The following is a 23,384-nucleotide window of genomic DNA, read 5'->3' as shown; positions in this document are numbered from 1 at the left end:
TTCAGCCAATCTGTAGCTAAGGATTAGTGAGGTGGCAAATTAAAATTCCTATAGGGTCCAGGAAGGTAAAATAACTAAGCAAAGTGAGACATCTGTTACACACACACACACACACACGTACTACAAATACAGTGGAAATGGCCTCCAGCTGGGGAGTTCACTAAGATGTGGTGAGATCTGTGCAACCTACAGGCCACTGCTCATTACCAGTCTACTGTTACCATAACCAAAATCAGGGCTGGATGTTATCAGAGCTCCTCTTTTTCCTATATATTCGTCAGAGTTCTGTTACAGAAAACAGAAACCACTCTAGCTATTATAAGCACGAAGGGCAAAGGGCTTCAAACAGGGAATTAGGGTGTGTTAAGGCTGGGCCTCCAGGGCTGACCACCAGAAGAACAATGAAGAACCCATTCCCCTGACTCTGCCTCAGTCAGGAAGATGGGAAACAGTTCAGTTTCCCCTGAACTGTTAGCTCTAGGAACAGGCTGGAGATTAGGTAGCTACTGATGCTGTCACTGCTGGCTCCAGAGCCATACCTCACCTTTTAAGTCCATGCTGGCAACAAAAATAGCGACCAACAGCTGAAAGGTGCTACTGATCTCACCCGTTGGTCCCCACAAAGCTGCTGTCAGGGATGCTGCTACAGAAAACCCAAAGCATCCTTGACGGGCCTGCCACCAGGGGCCACTGGGACCTCTGCCTTTTACGTCTCCCCTGAGTGCATCTGATTGGTCTAAGCTAAAGGTCACTTCCAGATGCCCAGTTTAGAAATGTCATTTTTAGCTGCCCAGTCTCTGGGGGTAGGGAGGGGTGTGTGGAATGCATGCGGAGCAGCAATCTATCTTATCCACCACAATGTATTTTTATGCAAAAATCACCTAAGCTTTTAAATGCTGGTAATTAAATCGATTTTTAATAAAAATTAACAGGCAGACCAGTAATGTGGGAGTTGATCAAATACATCTGTTAACAGATTCAGCTTCATGGCAAGTAACCAGCGGGTAGTGTTTGGTCCGCTTCAGCACATGGAAGAAGAGAAGATTAAGCCCTGCCCCCTCCCCATCAGCCGATATATGAATAACAGTTTGTATGGTGCTGGGCTATATTCAAAGCACTTAAAATGTATTTATTACAAATGTAGTAAATGCTTGAAAAAACAATATTCTACCAACACATAAGTTCATACAGTAGAAGTTAGTTTTTCTTTGCTCACTTCCCGCTGTCACTCCCCAGATGTAACTTCAGATAGCATTGCGAAATAAATCAGACTTCACCATGTTTGAAGTTGACTCTTCTAGAAGCACCCTTTGTTTCAAGTGGTCTACCAAGAGAAAGCTAGAATCAAGTGTTTGAAGCGTTTGGACTCATGTGAGAATCTATCCAACACATATTTGGGGGTTTAATTAGGCTCGTGAGTCTATTGACTAAGGAATGGGCTTACTACTAAAAGCAGAGTTCATATTCAGTCTGGGAACAAATATAATTTCCTATAACATATTTTATAGCTAAGTGAACAAATACCGTTTCCTGTATGAGACATGTTTTACAAGCTTTGTGGAAATCTCGGACTTTGTGGTTAATGGTCATATTTATTGCTAATATTTGAAAATCTTAGTGTCGTCCTCTTCTCAGTAAACATGAAAAGACAGGAGTATAATATATTATATTCCAAAACACCGTAGGCAAATATTTAAATTTAAATTAGACCTTTGTTCCCCTCTGTTGTCTTTCAACAATGTTCCTCGTTTATTGTGCTCCTGTTTTCACCAGAAAGTAAATATTCTCTAACCTTCTCTTTCTTGTCTTATGGAAAAGAGTAATAATCAGCACTTCTCAAAGTACCTGGGTCAACAAGACATTTCCTTCTCAGGGCATCTCATCAAATCCATAGTGATCTATCATTTTATTTGCATTTAGCCAAGGTCAAATTAAGCTTCTGATTATTATATCCACAACTGTGTGACATATACACTTAAGCATTTATAAGATATATATTTTGTGTGTATGTATAGAGAGAGGCCTGTGTGTACATGCAATGCACGTTTGTATGCATATCATTTTTTTCAAGCACTTCCACATATTTCACAAAGATCCCACTTCCAAATACCATCACATCAAGGGTTAGGGTTTCAACATCAAAATGGGGGGAAGGGTGGAGATAGGTACACAAACATTCAGTCCCCTTAACATGAATTTAGTCCATAGCGCTTTCTTTCTTTATAAATGTAAATATTTAAAAATTAAGATATACTGGGGCTTCCCTGGTGGTGCAGTGGTTGAGAGTCCGCCTGCCGATGCAGGGGACACGGGTTCGTGCTCTGGTCTGGGAAGATCCCACATGCCGCAGAGTGGCTGGGCCCGTGAGCCATGGCTGCTGAGCCTGCATGTCCGGAGCCTGTGCTCTGCAATGGGAGAGGCCACAACAGTGAGAGGTCCGCATACAGCAAAAAAAAAAAAAAATTAAGATATACTGTTTATTCTCTTTACGTGTTCTTTTCCTCTAGAAATAGAAATATATCACAAATATATTTCCATGTCATTAAAGAGTCTTCTATAAGAACATTTTTAATGATTATCTCGCTGCATGGTGTCACAGTTTACATCATATCCTGGGTTGGGCTTTTAAGGGATTCCTATCCTTCACCATTCTAGATATGCTATGCTGATTTAATTTCCTGTCTCTTATGGAGCATGGCGCACCTAACCCTCACCCCACAAACAGCCCCTGGAAGAAGTAACCCTGTACATCGTATGACAGTTCTCTTCCCAGACCAACAATAGTTGATTGGATGAAGTCAGTCAATCTATTGGCACTCAGCAATCAGTCCAAATCAATCAAGAATTTTAACTAAGAGAAGCAGAAAACGCAGAAGAGAATAGGCATTTCAAATGCTTTCATTTGAAAGCCTTGCATGCCTTGCAACCTAATACTTGCAACCAAAAGAAGCTAGACTAAAAAAACTGTGGCAAAGCTCAAGGCTGAATCTTTCTTTTTTAACTGATTCATGCTTATTTCATAGAATAATGCTTAGAAGTGGGATGCTAGCTCAACTTTATATATTTAAAAAATTTTTTTTGACTTAATATTGCCAAATTGCTCTCTAGAAATGTTAAATCAGTTTATTCTCTTTCCAACCATCACTAAAGATTCGTTTTTCGATTTTATTTCCAAAATCGTATCTCACTGTTTTAAGTTGCACATTTAAACTTAAAACAAGTTCCAAGTGAGCTTTAATATTTTCTGTGGGCATTAGCCATTTGTATTTCTTCTTTCATGAATTGCCTTTAGTGATCATTTGCCTGTTTTTTCTGAAATAATCATATTTTTCTTATTGATTTAAAATAACTCTTTACATGTTACAGACTTTAATCTTGATCAGGATCCTTTTCATTGTGAGCTAGTGGGAATTAGAAGGAAGGCAGAAAAAGATGGATCAAGGATTTGGGTGAGGGTCAGCAGCCAAAAGAGGGTCAGGTCAGGGGACGCTCCACCTCCTGGCTCTCCTTCCTTTTCCCTAGTTGTGTCTTAAATGTGGAATACAGGTGTTGCTGGATACTCACAGAGACTTTCAAAGGGGTATATAAACAGAGAGATCTTTAAGTCCAGATCCTCACATTTCATATAACTTGTTCCTTAAATCGACTGCCTGAGAGCTCCTTTCCTACCTCAATTTTCCAATAGTGCTTCTCCTATTTTAGAAAATCTCATTAAGGTGATTTGCACTAGTTCACGCATATTGGGAGACATTGCTATAACTACCTTTACTCCCATCTATGTGAACAAAATTTCTCAGTGTTTTTACTGAGATGCATTTTCAAAAATTAAAAATTATTTTTCTTAAGAATGGCCTATCAAAAGTTGTAATATAGGGGCTTCCCTGGTGGCTTAGTGGTTAGGAGTCCGCCTGCCAATGCAGGGGACACGGGTTCGAGCCCCGGTCCGGGAGGATCCCACATGCCGTGGAGCAACTAAGCCTGTGCACCACAACTACTGAGCCTGCACTCTAGAGCCCGTGAGCCACAACTACTGAGCCCACATGCCACAACTACTGAAGCCCACAAGCCTAGAGCCCGTGCTCCACAACAAGAGAAGCCACCGCAATGAGAAGCCTGAGCAGCGCAAGGAAGAGTGGCCCCCACTCGCCGCAACTGGAGAAAGCCCGTGCACAGCAACGAAGACCCAGTACAGCCAAAAATAGATTAAAAAAAAAAAGTTGTAATATATCCATGCTGTTTTGATCAGTTACGGCATATACTGATCAGGATAGTTTAAGCTACCTTACAGTAACTAATAAACCTAAAACGTCAATGGCTTACCCAACAAAAGTGTATTGCTAATTTTTATATCACAGTCTGGTGAGGACAAGGAGGCTCTTTTGGGGGACTCTCCTCCAAGGGGGCCTTAGATAACTCTGCTTCCATCTTGCATCTTTGCCATCTCAGAGTTTCCAGCTTCCAACAGAGAGAGAGAGAGAGAGAAGGAGAACTAGAGCTCAACTCACTGTGAACTAGGACAGGAAACAATACATCACTTCTGTTCAGACTCCCAAAGGGACACTGAGAAATATAAACTTCCTGTACCTCCAAGAATATAAAAGGATGTGGTGAACACAGCATTATTTCTGCCACAGGTATTCCCAATAATGATTGTAATGATGACTCAATCCAGGTGAATTTTTTTAGCAGTTAGAACCTTATGACCAGAGGTAAGAAAAAAAAATGCTCTAATTTCACCTTATTTTTATAGAGAAGTATGAAATGGGAAATAGTTAAATACTCTTAATCACAAAAAGACATTTTATTGGATAAAATTCGGTAAATGAATAGAAACAAAAATACAGGGGGAAAACGAAAAGACGTAAAATTTGCAACTCTTACCCAGTGGATGATAGCAGGTATCAATTTGCTGTAGTATTTATTCCATTCCATTCCATTGGATTTATTATTATTATTTATTTATTATGATGAGTTAAGTAACAGTATCACTTTAAAAAGCCGATACTGACAACAGACCATAAATTATATCCTTTGCCACTGTTCAAGATTTTGATGAAATGTTTTAACATTACAACATAAAACTGAAGGAGGGTGCATAGTTTTTCAAAATTCCATTAGGAGATAGTGAACAAAAGCATTGCAGCCCAGTGTCCTATCCTATCTTTAAGGAAACACCCACCCAGTTTGATTTCTTTCTTAAAAAACTAAGAAAGAAAAATACACTGTAATGGAACTGCTTCTGTTGCACTGGACTTGCAGACGCCATGAGCTGCAAACCACAGTAGTTTACGATACCAACTTCGCAGGAAGTCCAGGGATAGAGAGTGCCAGGTACAGCAACATATTTCTTGGCAGAGTTCACATGTCAAGGTAACAACCAGACCCACAGTCAGCCACGCCCTGCTTAGCTTTGCGGTCAAGGTCAAGCTACCTTAGGATTTAAGTCTTCCGCCCAGGAGTCGGTGAATTCTTACTGCCTTGTTCATCAACTGGTCATATTCATCTACTCTCCCAGCTAAATAAACATCCTGCCACTTTACAGAAGAATCTAAAGCAGCCTGTCTTTTTGACTGTGGAAGATGGCAGTTTTAGACAGGGTTCTAGCTCTCCTTCCTAAAAAGGCCCATTGACCTTTATTGCAAGTGAAATAGCTTATGGAAACAGTAAATGGCTAACCTCACTATACCATAAAATAGAGCTCCCTACAGACTCTTCTCTCTCAGCTCTGGCGAGAAGCCTGTAATGGAACTCATAAAAGCCTCCGTGCCATTCCCCAGGTGCAATCCTTACAGAAGTACAAATAGGAAGTTTCCAAAATTGCTTGAAGAGAAGATAGTCTAAGAATAATGCCAACTATTTAGCAGATGTTTCTTGACCGGAATTTTGAGATCACTTTCTTTTTTGCATTTGCTCTTTAACTAGTGTAAGTGACAACTGACAACATACTGGAAACACAGGAGAGGAAGCTTACATTAAAAGGCAATTGAGAATGCCATCTCATTTGGAGATTAAAAAGATAAATTCTACTCTCTGAACCAATGAAGTTAAAAGTCATAAAATAGAAACTTTTGTCAGGTTTCAAAAAATAAATAAATACCTGATTCTAAAATATTGATTGAGGGCTTCCCTGGTGGCGCAGTGGTTGAGAGTCCGCCTGCCGATGCAGGGGACACGGGTTCGTGCCCCGGTCCGGGAAGATCCCACATGCAGCGGAGCGGCTGGGCCCGTGAGCCATGGCCGCTGGGCCTGCGCGTCCGGAGCCTGTGCTCCGCAACAGGAGAGGCCACAACAGTGAGAGGCCCACGTACCGCAAAAAAAAAAAAAAAAAAGTCAAGAATTCAGAAAGTCCTTTTCTGACCAACACACAGTCATCCCCTTCACATATCTTATTTTATTTTCACTATGGAGTTTATCAATACCTGACATTTTCTCCTTTATTTCTTTATTGGTCTCTCTCCCCATGCGAATGTAAGCTCCATGATTATTGAGACTTTGCCCATTTTGTCCACAGCTATAGCCCCAGGGTTCTGAACACAGCCCAGCATGTCGTAGACTTTCAGCACATTTTGTCAAAGAATGAGTAAATTCCCAAGCCTGAGAAGGAGCATGGACTCACAAGGGGCAGAAATTGAAAACCCAAATACAAATAATATTCATTAAAAAAGAGAACAAACAAAGCAATAAGACACAAAGAGTTGAAGGATCTTATGGAAAGAATCAAGTTGCCTAGAGGAACTAATGATATTGGGCTTCAATTCCCTGGGCTAGTGTGGGGCTGGGGGACAGGGCAAAGTGTGAAGTATACACAGAGAATATTGGTTCCATGCCTATAACTTTATATGAAAAGAAGGATTGCTAGCAAAGACTTTATGATAGTCAACCAATTATTAAGCCTTTGTTCAGTATATTTCCTGTACCCTATATCATGTGTTAGTCAGTCCTTCCTAAATATGGGTGTCCAGATGATTCCTGGTTCTGCCCTCTCAGCTTAGGTCACACCCATAGCATCACCAAATAAAAAACCTAGTCTTTAAAAGGAAGGCAATCTGTAATCTAAGAGTAATTTAAAGAGGCCTCCACCTGGTATGAGCTCCCAAGAGCACACTTTAAGTATGTAATCTACATGATTTCAGGTTATGCTGTGATTGTCTTGCTAGGGCCTTAGGGACAGACCATATGCCTGTGGATGGGTGCATGAACACTTCCTAGAAGGGAATGAATCTTTCTTTTCACTGTCGTTCTAGAAGTTATCAATACTGCACAGAGAATAAGGGTTCTGGAAGTGGGCCTTACACTTGGGTCAGAGATTATCTTTCTCCTCTTTTATGGGGGTGGGTGGGTAGTCATATTGTCCAAACTCCAGGAAGTAGAGGTTCTCTTGGCATCTGGAGGCAGGTACCCAGCCCCAAAGGGGACCCTAAGGCCAGTCCGGGATGTGCTGTTCTATTTCTCTTCCATTCACTTCCAACTTTCAGTAATGTCTTCTTGTATTTTACCCTGGTGTTAAATGTCTTGGAGATAGAGGGGGGAATCTGTCCCACATTGGTTGGAGTGACAGAAGGGAGAAGAGCTCCCCTTCCCTGTTACCCGCAGTGAGGCTGTCATGGGGTGAGCTGAGATGGTCACCAGCAGAGGACAGCTGAGTTCAGAAGCATCTTGTGAAGGTCACTTGTAGTAGTGACAGCTGGGTCGAGAGAACAAAAGGAGGCTCTGCCTACCTTGCTTATGCTTGAGACGGCTTCTGAAAGCATCTGGAAACCTGGAGGAATAGCTGAGGGACAATTAGAGGACGAATTATCCCTGGCAGTCAGTTTAGTCACTAAAATTAATAAACTTGTTCCAGATAAATTCTTAGTAAAATTGAAATTTCATACATAACTTTTTTTTAACATCTTTATTGGAGTATAATTGCTTTACAATGGTGTGTTAGTTTCTGCTTTATAACAAAGTGTATCAGCTGGATGTATACATATATCCCCATATCCCCTCCTTCTTGCATCTCCCCCCCACCCTCCCTATCCCACCCCTCTAGGTGGTCACAAAGCACCGAGCTATGCGGCTGCTTCCCACTAGCTATCGGTTTTACGTTTGGTAGTGTATATATGTCCATGCCACTCTCTCACTTTGTCCCAGCTTACCCTTCCCCCTCCCCATGTCCTCAGGTCCATTCTATAGTAGGTCTTCGTCTTTACTCCCGTCCTGCCCCTAGGTTCTTCATGACCACTTTTTTTTTTTTTAGATTCCATATATATGTGTTAGCATACGGTATTTGTTTTTCTCTTTCTGACTTGCTTCACTCTGTATGACAGACTCTAGTAAGGAATTATCCATTCTAATTTTTTTCCAAGGCAGCATCTTGCTCAATAGTGAAATACAAGGTTTCCCTTTAAAGTGAAGAAAAGACAACATCGGTAACGTATTTCACATATAATATTGTTCAAGTACTACCCAATTGGATAAGAGAAAAAAATATATAAATAATTGAAAAGGATGAGCCCCAATGATAACTATTTATACATGATATAATCACATAGCTAAAAGCGAGCCACATGGAAAACTACTGGAAATGATAAGATAATGATAAGATAATGATAATGATAATGATAATGATAAATGATAAGATAATCCAGGAAAACTGGTTATAAAATGCAATAATCTATAACCAGTAACTTTTCTACAAGTTAGAAAATGTAATGAAAAAAATTCCCGTTTACAAGAGTGCTCAGAATAGTAAAATACTTTACAAGAAAAATAACAATAAATGTACAGGATGTTTATGACTTGGAGGAATCTTGAAAGAATAAAATGGCATTTTCAATGTTTAGATTAAAAGTTAACTATTATAATGATGTCAACTTTCTTTAAATTAAATTATTCATTGAATGTAACAGCAACAAAAATGCCAAGAAGTTTTTTTTGGTTATTGTTTGAAATCACATGTCTCAAATAAAGATATTCATTACACAATTATTATCGTTGCAATAGCCTGGAAACAATATGAATGTACATCAGTAAGAGACTGGTTAAATTATAGTTTATTCCCACAGGATATCATTATGATATCCTGCTATTTTAAAAAAATAAGGGAGGGAATTCCCTGGCAGTCCAGTTGTTAGGCCTCTCTGCTCTCACTGCCGAGTGCACAGGTTCAATCCCTGTTCAGGGAACTAAGATCCTGCAAGATGCATGGTGTGGCCAAAAAAAATAAAAAATAAAATAAAATGAAATGACATAAAATAAAACAAAATAGTAAAGTAAAATAAAATAAAATAGAATAAAGGGAGATCTGCAGGCCTGGATGTGGAATAATCTCTAAGTGTATTGTTAACTGAAAAGCTCAAGTTGCAGAAATACATACACACACACAAATGGCATACTATATCTATACATGTGTGTACATATATAAAGATATACACACATAGATATACATACACATATATACCTAGATCTATTATGATGTCATGTGTAAACACACACATACACGTGCTTCGACGAGCACACAAGAAGCTTTGCCACTGGAGATAAGGAATGGAGGATACCTTTTTGCCATATATCCTTTTTATGCCGTTTGGTGTTTTTACTATATGTGTATCTTAACTTTTCAAGAGAAAAAAAGTTTTTAAGCAATAAAATGAATAAAAGCATAGACCTAAAAAAGGTACTTGTTCAGGTTAATGGTATCAAAATGTAAATGGGCATTCCCATCTACCCGCTGTCCACTTCTACTCATATCCTAGAGAAACTCCTGCCCATGTGCACAAGTAGACACGTACAAGGAGAGAGGGGCATGGCATGGAGGGGGCAACTAAAACGTTATCTATCTCTATAGTATCTACCGCTTAGAATGTGAATTCATATTCATAATAAAACGTTGGAAACAAATATCCATCAGCGGGAGGTATTTAATAAATTTTGGTACAGCTAAGGACTATACAGATGTTAAAAGGAATGCAGTAAGTCCATACATAACATAGAAAGTTGTTCATGTTATTAAGTGGAAAATCAAATTGTAGCACTATGTATGTAGTAGTAGTAATTTTTTTGTGTAAGCATAAAAAGTATATGGAAGGAAATATATCAAACCATAAATAGTAGATGCCTGAGTAAAACAGTATTTTATCCACTTTCTCCGAGCCAAGCCTGCTCCTCCTTATTTCCTTCCAAGCTGCTTCCTGAGAGAGTAAGAGGTTTCTGGTCTGGGCTGTGAATCCTGGTGAGCTGGGTCACTGATGTAGTCCTGGCTCCAATCTGGCCTTCAGCAACTCTTTAGTGGGGTGCAGAGCTCTCTTACAGCCACCAGCAGCGTTATACTCTTGTTCCTAATCTGCAGCTCCTTGTGTGTATTGGCTCCTCGGGGATTTTGCAAGAGGGGGGAATGATGGGGTTGACGTGTTCCTGCGGCTCCACCATAACCCCTAAGACATACCTCCAGGCGCCTCTAGAGGGAACTTTCCCTTTTCACTTTTTACAATCGGCGTCCATGGATTTTTGGAAAGACAGTTTATAAAACTGTAAAACAAATGTAAATTGCAAAAAAAACTTTGACATTCCTAAGAATAAGCTTAACCTTAAGCTTGAACATAAAAATAACACACGTAAAATGATCTATCTTTACTGATGCTTCTCACCATCATGAGCAAAGGATTTGTGACCACAAGAGGGTTAATAACCACTCTACTCAACCTGTTTATTTTGTTTGTTTGGTTTTTGTTATACTCATTTTTTCCTTTCCAAAATGGGTGATATACTATTACTTGATTTGTATTTAGTTAAAAAGAAGATTAAATAAGTTTGATCAATCTACATCTTTACTAGATAAATTTTAGTTTACATTATTAACATTTTATTAGGAAAAAAATCTATTACTTTCCTTTAAGCATTTTATTAAGTCTTGATGTGTTTACACATTCATTTGGAATCACATGGTCTCCTCTCCCTTTCTTTTCCCTTCTGCCATGAGAGAAATTCTCTGAAATAATTTTGGAAAAGAAAATATGATTACTGAGTCAAAAGCTACAAAAATATTAATGCCTCCTGATGCAAGTTTTCAGTTTGCTTTTTACAGCTTAACTTCTTTGATTTTGCAATACCTTATAAGGTATAAATATATTCACTTGATACAAGCCTCAACAGCTTTAAGCAATACATATAATTTTTTAACTGCTAGTTAATGTACACCAAAGTTTCCCTCTTTATTCCTAAAATAGGCCCATCTTCTGAGACATATCTGTTTGTTTACTGATAAACATCATCAGAGACTCTCTCGCTGAAAGCCTTCCCACATAAGGAAACATGTTTGTGAGACATCTTTCCTGACCATGAGTATCACATAATGCTTTATCCTTACGAGATCCACAAATCATAAGGTAGTCAGTGAAAATGGACATTGTAGGATATCACTTTGACGTACAGTCAGTTCAAGGGCGACTGAATGGTAGCGCAGGTGTGTGGCGTGTGACTCATGCAGGCCCCACCCCCAGGTGCAGTGAGTCACTCAGCCGGCAGAGAGCTCCCCTGGGATAATGGCACCATCAAGAGAACCTCTTGACACTCACTAATCTAGGCTGATAGCGTCATTTAGACAAGCTAAGAGCCAAAAGAATGCCAAGGTCAGTGTTTTTGTAGCAAGAATTAATCTTTAGTAATTTAAAAATGAAAATGGTAAATAACATTTAAGACAGTCTTAGAGAAATCATGTCGTAGTCCAACACTATGAACTATACAGCTATTTTCAGTTTTGCATATGGCCTTCCATTTCTTGTAGATAGTTAGCTAGTTACAATCATGGGTATTTTATCTTCTGTTTCTCTCAGTCAGCTTTATATCACAAGCATGGTTCCATGTTTGTATAGAGCTTTCATAATTATTATTTTTAACGGCTGCATGAAGACCCTTTGATTAATTTTATTACTCTGTCTATTCCAGTGCCCATTATAATGCTCCTGATGAGAACATAGGATGGTGCTAGTCTAAGTGCTAGTGCCAAAACACCCCGGTTCAAATGTAAGTTTAGCAACCTCTGTGCCTTAGTTTTCTGGTCTTTAAAATGAGGTTGATGACAATTCCAACCACACCGGTTTGTCATGATTAAATGAATTCATTTGCATAAAGTGCTTAGAATGGTGCCTGGTACGTGGTGAGCAGTCAATAAATGTGAACTATTATTATTGATGTATAAATGACTTTCGAGCTTTCAAGTCATCTCTTGCTTTTGCTATTACAGACAGCAGTGCAATGAACGTCTCTACTTATCAGATGTTTTGCTTCTGTACAATTATTTCCTCAGATTAAATTTCTAGGAATCAGATTTCTGGGTCAAAGAATTTATCACAGTGATTACTTTTAAAGAAATTCCTTGAACTATTGCCCTTGAAGAAAATGTGATGGCATGGAAAACAAATACTAGTTGATATAAAAAAGATGATCAGGAAGGGAAATCATGGCTTTATTTATAACAGTAATTTAGTAAAACCCCATTTTATTCATAAAACTGGGTAGGTAGACCTTATACAAAGAGCCTGGGTTCCATTCAACTGATTTAATCCAATAAGTATTTCCCAGTCTGCTCTATGCTTGTTCCATGCTAGGTGTTAAGCAGAGTATGGAAGGCTATGAAGTGGCCTTTGTCCTTAAAGAGTCAAAATCTATGTAAGAAGGTAAGATATGAAGGTAGTATGAGACTATAGAATCAGGGGCCAAATTACTTTTTTTTCATCCAAAATCTGTGGTACAGACACCAAATATTAGGCATAAAAGAGATAATAGGCAATAAAGAGATAATATTCAGTTTCTGGTGAAGAAAAAAGTGCATGTGGGAGAGAGGGGCAATGATACAGATGAACTTGTATACAAAACAGAAATAGACCCACAGACATAGAAAACAAACTTACGGTTACCAAAGGGGAAGGGGTGGGGTATGATAAATTAGGAAGATGGGATTAACATATACTCACTACTATATATAAAACAGATAACCAACAAGGACCTACTATATAGCACAGGGGACTCTACTCAATATTTTGTAATAACCTATAAGGGAAAAGAATCTGAAAAAGAATATATATACATATATCTGAATCTCTGTGTTGTACACCGAAAACTAACACAACATTGTAAATAAGCTATACTTCAATAAAAAATTAGTTCATTGATTAAATATACAAAGGGAAAAAAAAAGAAAGAGAAAAGTGTGTGACCATCCAAGTGATAACTAAATTGAGCTCCACTTTTTTTCTCAGAATCTAACATTTTAAAATTGCTTTCAATACACCTCAAACCAACAGGCCAGACCTGCATTTGAAATCATGCACAGAAACTGTTTGCTCTTGCTAAAACACATTCTTATCCCTGCCAGTTAAGATAAAAGCACTCCTCAGACTTCAACTGTGGGCTTTAGCCAAGGGGTCCAAAAGGGGTGCTCAGGAGTGGAGGTGGCTTTGGCGGAGAACTGGGGGTGTGTGTGTCTGTTTAGGAAGGGCCTCTGCTAGCTGAAATAACAAAATCATCTCTGTCTCGCCTGTTTTTAGGGAGCAGTGCTAACGTGTCTCGAACAACCAAAATCTCCCACCACCACTCCGCTGTCCCCTCTCTTTTGTCTCAGTGTCCAAGGAAGGGGGTCCAACTGCCTCTCCTCTTTGAGATGAGCAAGCTAACTGATTTCCAGGAAGCCAAACCTGAAATAGAAGCAGAGCCTTTTCTTATCATTGAGGAAGACTTCGCAATCGCTGTAAACCCTTTCTGTAGGGGGCAAGCCCCATATAAAGTGTTTTCCGGTCTTTGAAAATGGCCTGCCAAACACCATTGTTGTGCCTTATCCAGCAGTTATCAAACTGCCTACTATGTACAGATCCTCTCAAACTGACAGGTACCAGATGCCCCCAGAAGGCTTAAGCCTCTGCAATGTCCAGAGAAGGAGATGCTTTGCCCAAACAGGTCCCCAAGCAGACAAGTGAAACTGTCTTCCTTATATGGTGAAAAGTGCCCTGTCGCTTTAAGGCCAAGAGACTTGGCTGCAGATGGTCCCTGGGAAGTTTGCGGGCAGCCCCATCCTGTATCTGAGCCTCGCAGCTGTGCAGGTGAGTTCCCAAACCTTCTTTCCCCAATTTGCCCTCTGCAGTCTCTCTCCTGGCGTGGCTGGTTGGAAATGCTGTTACAGAGGGCTAGAGAAATTCAGGGTCAGCAGAGATGGTGTTGTTTGGAGAAGTTTGAGTTGAAGGGAAAAAACAAGGTTACTAGGGAAATGTGCAGTGATGCAGCCAGTGAGGATGCTTTTAACTTCCAGTGGGGCGGAAGCATCCAGGTTACAAGAGGCCCTGAGGCTTTTCAGGACAGGGCAGGGGAAACAAATTCAGCAGCGGAAGAGGGACAGATGCTAGGTAAGACCCCACAGGGCTAAGTTTGGAATTCTGAGCTCTAGAACCTGGTCAGCTGCAAGTTTAAACCAGACATAGGTGGGAGGAAATAATGCTTCTGCAAATGCTGAAGGCTTTGCAGAGCTACAAGGCTGACTGCAGAAGAGAAAGTGAACGCGTATGTTTGCAGCATCTACTGGAATGGAAGGCTGCAGCCTTAACCCTTCGTTCAACCTGGCTGATTAGCAAGTAGGGTTTGACAGCACAGAGCACAGGGTGAGGGTGGGGATGCCTGCGTGGAGTATTGTGGTAGAAGACTAAAATAAATGGATAAGACTATGATCGTGGAACCGCATCTCTGGTATCCCCACAGTACCGCCTGCAGAGAAAAGAGATTTTTCTAAGCTCAGAAATTCTGTGTCATCCACAAGCAAAGAACTGGAAGAAGAAGTCTCATTTAAGCTGATTACTGCTCTGTCATTTACTACTTCAGTTTCCTGACTTCTTTTAGCCTGTGGCCTGGAGCCTCCTAAAATATTAATTTGGAATTAACGAATAGAACTTTTTAAAGGCTAAAGATGAGCTAGCAAAGCCCTTTAACTGAGCCCACTCATCAGCTACAACCAAAATAGAAGTCCACCCAAGAATTGAAAAAGAGAGATGCCACATTGTAGGACTGGGCTTGTTTTCCCTCCTGGTTGAGTCTGGGGCCATTCATCATTCAGAGGCCAGTGGTTTCTCTACAGTTGTTGTGTGGGGAGTGAACACGGAGGCTGGATTAAAATTCCTTACATACCCCATGCCTTTCAAAAATATTCATTCATCTGGGTAGTCACTGAAGAATTCGTTTTATTATTAACTAACAAGTGCTCTGTCTACTTGTTTTCTAAAGACAGAATGTTCATGAAAAAAGATTTGTTTTATCAACAGGGATTTGTTAGCGCAAGGGTTCCCCTTTTCTCACTTCTGATGGCTGGGCCAAGTGGGGATTATAGCTTGCTGAATAGGAAGATCTGTTCTTGACTCTAAAAACAGCAAAGGGCTCTACTTGGGCCTTACCCATTCAGAAATGCTGATGTCCTGAGCAGAAAGTTAACTTTTGAGTTCATAATTTGGAAGGGAACAGGGTGCGTGGGTATAATGTTGCTTCCTTTGTTTCAAGTTAAATCCAGAAAGCGGTGTCAAATATACTGCTTTCAAATATGAACGCTGCCAAGAAAAATAAAATCCAATCCCCAAAGCCGGAAAATCCCTAAAAGTAACAGACTGTGACCTTTCATAAGCTAAATCAAAGTGTTTAAAAAGAAAAAAGATGTGGCTTCCTGAACATTTCACATGGTGACCCTCAATCACATACTGACTGCACAGCATCTCTTAAGCTATTTATTTTATCTGTGCCTCGGATTCCTCACCAGTAAACCGTGCATTGTTGGGAGGGACTTTCCAACGAAGTGGAAAGATCCATTGGAGCTGGAATTGAGCAAATCTGGGTTAAATTTCCAGTCCCTTCATTTATTCCATAACCTTAGACAAGTTACACAGCCAGTCTGAACCTCGGTTTCCTTATTTGTAAAGAGAGTAAATAATTAACAATGTCATTAGAATTAGAGGAACCTGCGGGTCCTTGGACTTGGAGAGCAGGATGTCCTGCTCCCAAGCAGGAACCTTTGTATCTTGCATGAAAAATGGATGGTCTAAAAAATGGGTGATTTGGGGATTTCCCTGGTGGCGTAGTGGTTAAGAATCTGCCTACAAATGCAGGGGACACGGGTTCGAGCCCTGGCCCGGGAAGATCCCACATGCCGCGTAGCAACGAAGCCCGTGGGCCACAACTACTGAGCCTGTGCTCTGGAGCCTGCTAGCCACAACTACTGAAGCCCGCACGCCTAGATCCCGTGCCCAGCAACAAAAGGAGCCACGGCAATGAGAAGCCTGCACACCACAACAAAGAGTAGCCCCTGCTCGCCACAACTAGAGAAAGCCCGCACACAGCAACGAAGACCCAACGCAGCCAAAAATAAATGAGTACAATAAATAAATAAATAAATTTATTTTTAAAAAATAAATAAATAAAAAATAAAAATGGGTGATGTTGAGAAGGGCAAGAAGATTTTAGTTCAGAAGCGGGCCTAGTGCCATACCATGGAAAAGAGAGGCAAGCACAAGACTGGGCCAAATCTCCATGGTCTGTTTGGGCAAAGACAGGTCAGGCCCCCGGATTTTCTTACACAGACGCCAGCAAGAACAAAGGCATCTCTTGGGGAGAGGAGACACTGATGGGGTATATGGAGAATCCCAAGAAGTACATCCCTGGAACAAAAATGATTTTCACAGGCATTAGAAGGGGATGACTTGATAGCTTATCTCAAAAAAGCTTCTAATGAGTAATAGTTGGCCATTGTCTTATTACAAAACAGAAGTGTCTCATGGCTTTTGTTTTATGTGTACCGTATTTAAATCCGCCTCATACACCAGAATTCCAATCATGAATGGCTGGTAGGATATTTCTTTTGGACGGCCCTGATTTATATAGATTGACTCCTAGTTAAATTAATATGATCAGCTTTTTGAATTTTGACACTAATTCCAGCTCAGGAAGTACTATCCCTGTTTTCCCCTTCTAAAGATACGATTGGACTTGATGTTCAACTCTTCATAGAGATGGTGAACGCCATCTCAAAACCTACAGGAAATTGGTTTTATATTTAAATTTATATAACTGGTTATATTAATATATTTAAATACAGAGGATATCCCTTCACTGTCTCATAGAACAGTAAGACTCACCTGCATTTCACATTGTGTTCATTAGCCTGCTAAAGGCAAGGGCTGAAGACAAGCTGGCAATGTCCACTTTATCTTTTTGGTCTTAACTATGCCAATTAAATTAAAATTCCCTGTATCTAAAATGTTGTCTTTTACTTAATGAAAGGCATTTTAGTGTGGTTTATGTATAATATCAAATAAAGAATATTTAATACTTCTCACATTTCATAGGTGATCTATAAGATCAAATGCTTTCAAAATTTAGCATCACAAGCTATCGCAGCAAACTTTGCTTACGAATTCTTTACCAAGTCAAACTAAGTTATAATTCAGGATTGTCTTTTAAACAGCTATTCAAAAACACATGCAACTGTAGCATTACCATATATGCATGATTGGCTATGGTGCTTTTGCCAACTTGTTAGAAAGATTAGATGAGATATACCATCAGCACAAATTTGTAAATTATGTGATCCTAAGGCTGAAGATAATTAAAAACAAAGTCATGGATCAAAAATAAATAAACAAAGAAAGAAAGAAAGAAGAAAAATTATTAAAGGAACTTTAGAATCCAGTAGTCTCCAAAAATATTATTTTACAGTTCCTTCTTTTTCTTTATGACTTAGGAAACTATATTGTTCCTTGGGGGAGGAAATGAGTTTTGAGAGTGGAAACCAGTTCTGTAGCACAACTTTAGAACCACTGCTAGTTCACCCCCTTCTCCCCACCCTCCTTCAAAAAAGGATGCCCAACTGCCTTGGAAATCCATTCCTAGTTATTAACCAGGCTCATTGATCAGAAGTCCTTCTTAAAGCAAACCCACCTCTACCTATTTTGTGTTCAGAAATACAAAGAATTGTTGGTTTTCTTCCCATGGTATAGTTATTCCATATGCGTGAAGGACAATGGCAAGCCACCTCAGAATCTCAATAAAGGTGGTCTATCCAAAAGCAAGTTTAAACAGCATTTTTAAAGGAACTTTTTTTTGTTGTTATTGGAAGCCACCTCTTACAAGTGGTTCAGTAATAACTAATCGCTACCTTTCTGTAAAATCTCCTAACATGTTCACACAGCCATCTTTAAGAACATGGTTAGTGCTACCCTCAGAATTTTCATCGTTCACTTCAGACCATTGTAAGAGCAGGGTTACCACACCTGCAGTGGGGCTATGTGTAGGACACATTTTTAAACTGAAAACATTCTCTCCACCAGCTTAGAAAGGTGGTGATAAATTTCAGCAGCAGAAACATTCCATTGGAAGCACATATCACAGCACATGCATCAGCTGGGAGTTGAGAGCTGTCATTTTTAACTCAATGACAATAACCTAAGGGTAGGTCACCCCTGTAGCCAATCTTCTAGTGGTGGATTAACACCGCCTCTGTCAGGAGACTGGTGTTTAGGATCCACACTTGGCCACTTAAAGTAGCTGTGAGACCTGGGTTAGTTCCTTTACGTGTGTGAGCCTCAGTTCTATGGTCTGCCTCATGGGAATGATAACATATCCACGTATGTGGTTATGGGAAAGACAGGAGAATTGGCAGTGCAGAGCTCGGTAATTATGTTGGATCCAAACGCCTGATGGTCTCTAATAAGATCCTTGTTCTTTACTAATAAGACACTGGCCATAGACCTTGTCTACACCCTTTAGACCAATCTGCAAGTATGAGTATGTGTCCAAGAATGTGTGACTTAAACTTTTAATAAAAGTTAAGTTTCGAGTTAGGTGGAAGCAAAGAAAAGTAGGGGCTGAGGCCATTCTACATCGTGCTGCAGGAGTTAACTTTGGAAACAGGTTTAAAATCTGCTGGGTCACACAGGACTTTGGATTGATTACATTCTTTAAAAATATTTTATAATTTTTGACCCCGTGGGAGGTACTTCTGTGTCTGGTACACTGGAAGAAAGAGTCAGAATGGGGGAACACGATGGTCTAGATTGAGCAGGTAGAGTAGAGAAATCCTGGTGGAGCTGAATCTCTTGACACATCTTTGATGCCCCCTCCTCCCCACTGACCCCATGCACCTTGAGCTTGTCAGATGCGATTCTTTCATGAATTCACCAAGCTGGGGAAGCTTGAGAAAGTGTCTAGTCGGCTTCTTGCCTTCAGTCAGAGCTGCTCTTGAAACAACCAAGAACAAGGGCCACCTACCTCTGCTCAGGGAAGGAGCCTTTCAAGTCCCATCTGTTGTCTACCTGCACTGGGGCTGCATTTGGGAAGTTATCCTTATGCCTTGTGCTACAAGCCCATTTTCTCCCAGCGAGCTCTGGGTCTGTCCTTTGTTGCAGCAAATTGCTATCCTGCCTGTGGAAGCGGCCACTAGGGTGGGGCATGCTCATGGTCACAGCCTCTGCGAGGGGCAGCACTTCTTGTTTCCTCTCTGATTAATGAGCAGGTGAGCAGACATGCTTCTGCCTTGACGTTATCACATCTATTCCCCCTCCACCTTCCCTCTCCCTACTGCAGTGCTTCCCAAACTAGAGAGAGCGTGCATCAGGAAAGCTTGTTAACACACACAATGCTGGGACCCATCCCCAGTGTTTCTGATCTGTAGGTCTGTGCTGGGGCCTGAGTACTTGCAAGTTGTAATAAGCTCACAGGTGGTCTCGGAACCACACTTTGGGAACCACTCATCCAACACTCAGTCTCACTCTGGTGTTTCCAGTAACTTGCACCGCCTCCTACATACCAAGATAATACCTCCTCTCTGTTCTTGGGGGCAGGGATGGAGGTGTGAAATAGAGCCTTCTCCTTACCACTGTTCTGTGCGACTATTTAGTGAATTCTGATTGTAACAAGCATGGTACTAAATATTTTACAGACATTATTTGCACTTTCCCAATAACCCTACAAGTTTGATGTTATGAGACAAACAGAAAGAGTGTGGGAAACCAAGATCTCACCAGCGACAAAGAGCAGATGTGGTGTTCAAACTCAGACTGATCTGGAAAGATTTGCTCTTTCCACTATTCCAGGTCTGGCAAATAGATGTTTAACTTGTGTGTCAACTCCAATTCACTGGTAGCTGCTGCCTGGAGCACTGTGTTGAGAGTCCCATGTGGAATGGGTGCTCAGCAAGAGGAAGTACTAGGATTGGTGAGCTGTACCTGCTGAGATGCAGGAGTGGAGAATGAGAACCCAGGTGCTGTGTATTTGCCATCCCCACACGATGCCATGTTTGGGAATCAATTTTGTCAGCTACTAAAATCAGATGAGAGATGGGTATTCAAATTTGTTCCACAGAGAACAGTAAAACTTATTTCCTTTTTCATCCCCTTCTCTAAAGGGTGAATCTAAATTTCTTTTTTAATTAATTAATTTTATTTATTTAGTTTTGGCTGTGTTGGGTCTTCGTTGCTGCGCGCAGGCTTTCTCTAGTTGTGGCGAGCAGGGGCTACTCTTCGTTGAGGTGTGCAGGCTTCTCATTGCAGTGGCTTCTTTTGTTGCAGAGCACGGGCTTTAGGCACGCGGGCTTCAGTAGTTGTGGCACGCGGGCTCAGTAGTTGTGGCTCGCAGGCTGTAGAGCGTAGGCTCAGTAGTTGTGGCACACGGGCTTAGTTCATGTGGAATCTTCCCAGACCAGGGATGGAAACCGTGTCCCCTGCATTGGCAGGTGGATTCTTAACCACTGCACCACCAGGGAAGCCCCTGAATCTAAATTTTTGAGGCTAGATTCGAAAAGGTATAATAACTTGTAAAGTAAAATGAAATGCAGCTAGTATATAGATAGTAGGAGCCACCGTGGACATTTAGCCTTAAAGTGACGGGGACGAGAGAACTTATTAATTATGTATGTCTCTGTGTGTTATATGTCTTTCAGTGTGACCTAATAGATCGCCTTATGCTGAAAGAATCCTCTGTGACTTAATAAGGAGGCAATGACATTTCTGGTTTTATTTCTCCCTCCATCACTAATATTCAGTGTGAGATTTGTTATTTTTAGTGTCTTAGTGCTTTATCTAAAAAATGAGTTTCATAATGCTTTTCTGCTTCTTCCTAATATGTACATGATTAAATGAAAAAATAACTTTATGGCATCTATTATTCAATCAACAAATATTTATAAAAATTTATCCCCAGGCTCTGGGGATATAGTAGCAAACAAACAGACTGCTCTCATGGAACTTACATTCTGGAGAAGGGAGACAGACAGTATACAAGTAAACAAAGAAGAAAATTGTGTATCATGATAAGTATACACAGTGAGAGTGACTCTGTGTGTATGCGTGTATGTGTGTATGTATTGCTGTTTTAGATGGGGTGGTCCAGGGAAGGTCTTTCTGAGGTGGTGACATTTAAGCTAAGACTTGAATGTGGAAAAGGAGCCAAACTGGGTGGTCTGGGAGTGCTTCTTTTCCAGGCAGAGAAAAGAACCCATGCAAAGATCCCGAGGTTGAAGGTAGGTAAGGGCCAGATCAAGTAGGCTAGTAGGGATTTTCAGCTGGGGGTGATACAACCCTCCTTCCCCTACCTAGGTGGTGTTTGAAGATGTGCAGCTGGTGATTTGGGTGCAAAATATGGAATCGAGGACAGAGCACTATTGGCTTTTGTGGGCAGGACCAGGGATGCTAAACATCTTATACTGCTTTGGATGAAGGCACATGAGAAGACTTGTGCCGCTCATACTGTCCTGAAGATATTGTCTCTGTTGAGAAATCCTGAAGAATCTCCAAGGCCAGGGTGAGAAGTTTGAATTTTATCCTGTGGACAGTGAGAAGCCCTTGGAGAGTTGTAAGCTTTAAAAGATGATCTTTAAAAGATCATTTTGGCTACTGAGTGGAGAGTGAACTGGAAGAGACAAGGGTGAAAGCAGGGAAATTCAACAGGCAGCTGTTTCAGTAATCCAGAGTAGAGACGATGGTGGCCTGGGCAGGGGGGTCATGGTGAAGGTTTTGAGAAGTATTTCTACCTTCAAGAAGAAGACTGCTTAAATAAATATAAAATGCCATTTCTCATGACACCTTATGTTATCGTTTGTTTTCCTTTAAAGACTTTACAGTTTGGGAATCCACTGGTTTCCTCTGTAGCCGTTTAAGAGAATCTTTGTGGCACCGAATTACAGACCTCGCCCTTTCAAATGCAAGTCCTTAACCTCTTGCCCTTCACCCTCACGGATCTGTGTGCATTTCAAGTTGTTGGTAGCTCGGGAAGGTAATCTGTTTGATTTGGGCTTGTAAAAAGAGAGAAAATCACATGCGCTTCTTGAATAACAATATGTGATTTCTCTCTCTGAAGGGTCAATAGGAATTAGCCTACATATATCATTTTAGGAAACCGGTTCCTAATCGCATGAATAAGAGGGACCAAGTCCACATTTTTTCTGCTGAAAGAGGAACATTAAGTGAACATCAAAATCTCTTGAAGAGATTGCAGGCATCTCAGTACTAATTTTACTCGGGCATTAAAGCCTTGCCAATAGTTTTCAGGTGCATCAGCTACTCCCCAACAAAGGCAATTCAGCTTCCACAATTTTAGAGAATCCTCCTTGCTGCTATCTTCCTCTCTCTCCTCATAGCCATCTCTTCTTCCTGTCCCCCCACGGAAGTGCCCCTACACTGTCCTCGGAGTGTCCCTGCAAATGCAGAGATCCATAAAGCAACAATGTGGGAAGCTATTAGCTCACCTGCAGAAGAACCCACTTCTCAGATATCTGGGGGGAGAAGCCTCCGGGCCCCCAGGCTGAGATGCGGGGGTGGCAGGAGATGAAGAGAGAGGAGACAGCTGGTTTCAGGCCACTGCGCATGGGTGAATGGTCCCACTGAGTGTGGAAGTCAAGAGGTGGGTCTTCCCACCAGAACCTTGCGTCCTGAGAGCGGAGGTGGGGTAGTCACCAGAGAAACACTGGGGACTGGATGCAGGCAGGCAAAACAACACACCACAGCCTCCAGCTAGAGCTGGTGGAGCCAGGTACGCACCCACCGACATCCTGCCTTCCAGTTTCTAGATAAAGCTGAAGAAGAGAAACAGAAAGTGGATAGGACCATCCCCCCCAAAACAAATGTTTGAAACCCATCACCTAATCTACATAAGCCAAGCTCCCAGGAATTAAAAAAGCAAGTGGTCTCACTGAACTGTAAAAACCAAGGAAGAGGAAGCTCCGCCTTCACCTCTGGGCACAGGTGTGGCCCAGCAAGAGGTGGGCCACCTCACTGCTGACCGCAAAGGGGGAAACCAGGACCACGTATTGGAAGGGAAGGAGCAAATGTTTCGCATTAGCAGATCCTGTCCCAGCTACCAAGTAGCCATGTGGATTTGGACAAGGTCAC

General features: G+C 41.0%; 1 pseudogene across 1 annotated transcript; it reads left to right on the top strand.

Annotated features, from left to right (window-relative positions):
• Positions 1-16,260: 16,260 nt before the first annotated feature.
• On the top strand, positions 16,261-16,739 carry LOC309961872 (cytochrome c-like; annotated as a pseudogene). The gene has a single exon. The product of its transcript is annotated as a cytochrome c-like (transcript).
• The last annotated feature ends 6,645 nt before the right edge of the window (positions 16,740-23,384 follow it).

Source organism: Leucopleurus acutus, assembly GCF_964270905.1.
Source record: "Leucopleurus acutus genome assembly, chromosome: 5".
In the NCBI taxonomy this organism is placed as follows: Eukaryota; Metazoa; Chordata; class Mammalia; order Artiodactyla; family Delphinidae; genus Leucopleurus; species Leucopleurus acutus.
This window is presented reverse-complemented; position numbering and strand designations above follow the sequence as displayed.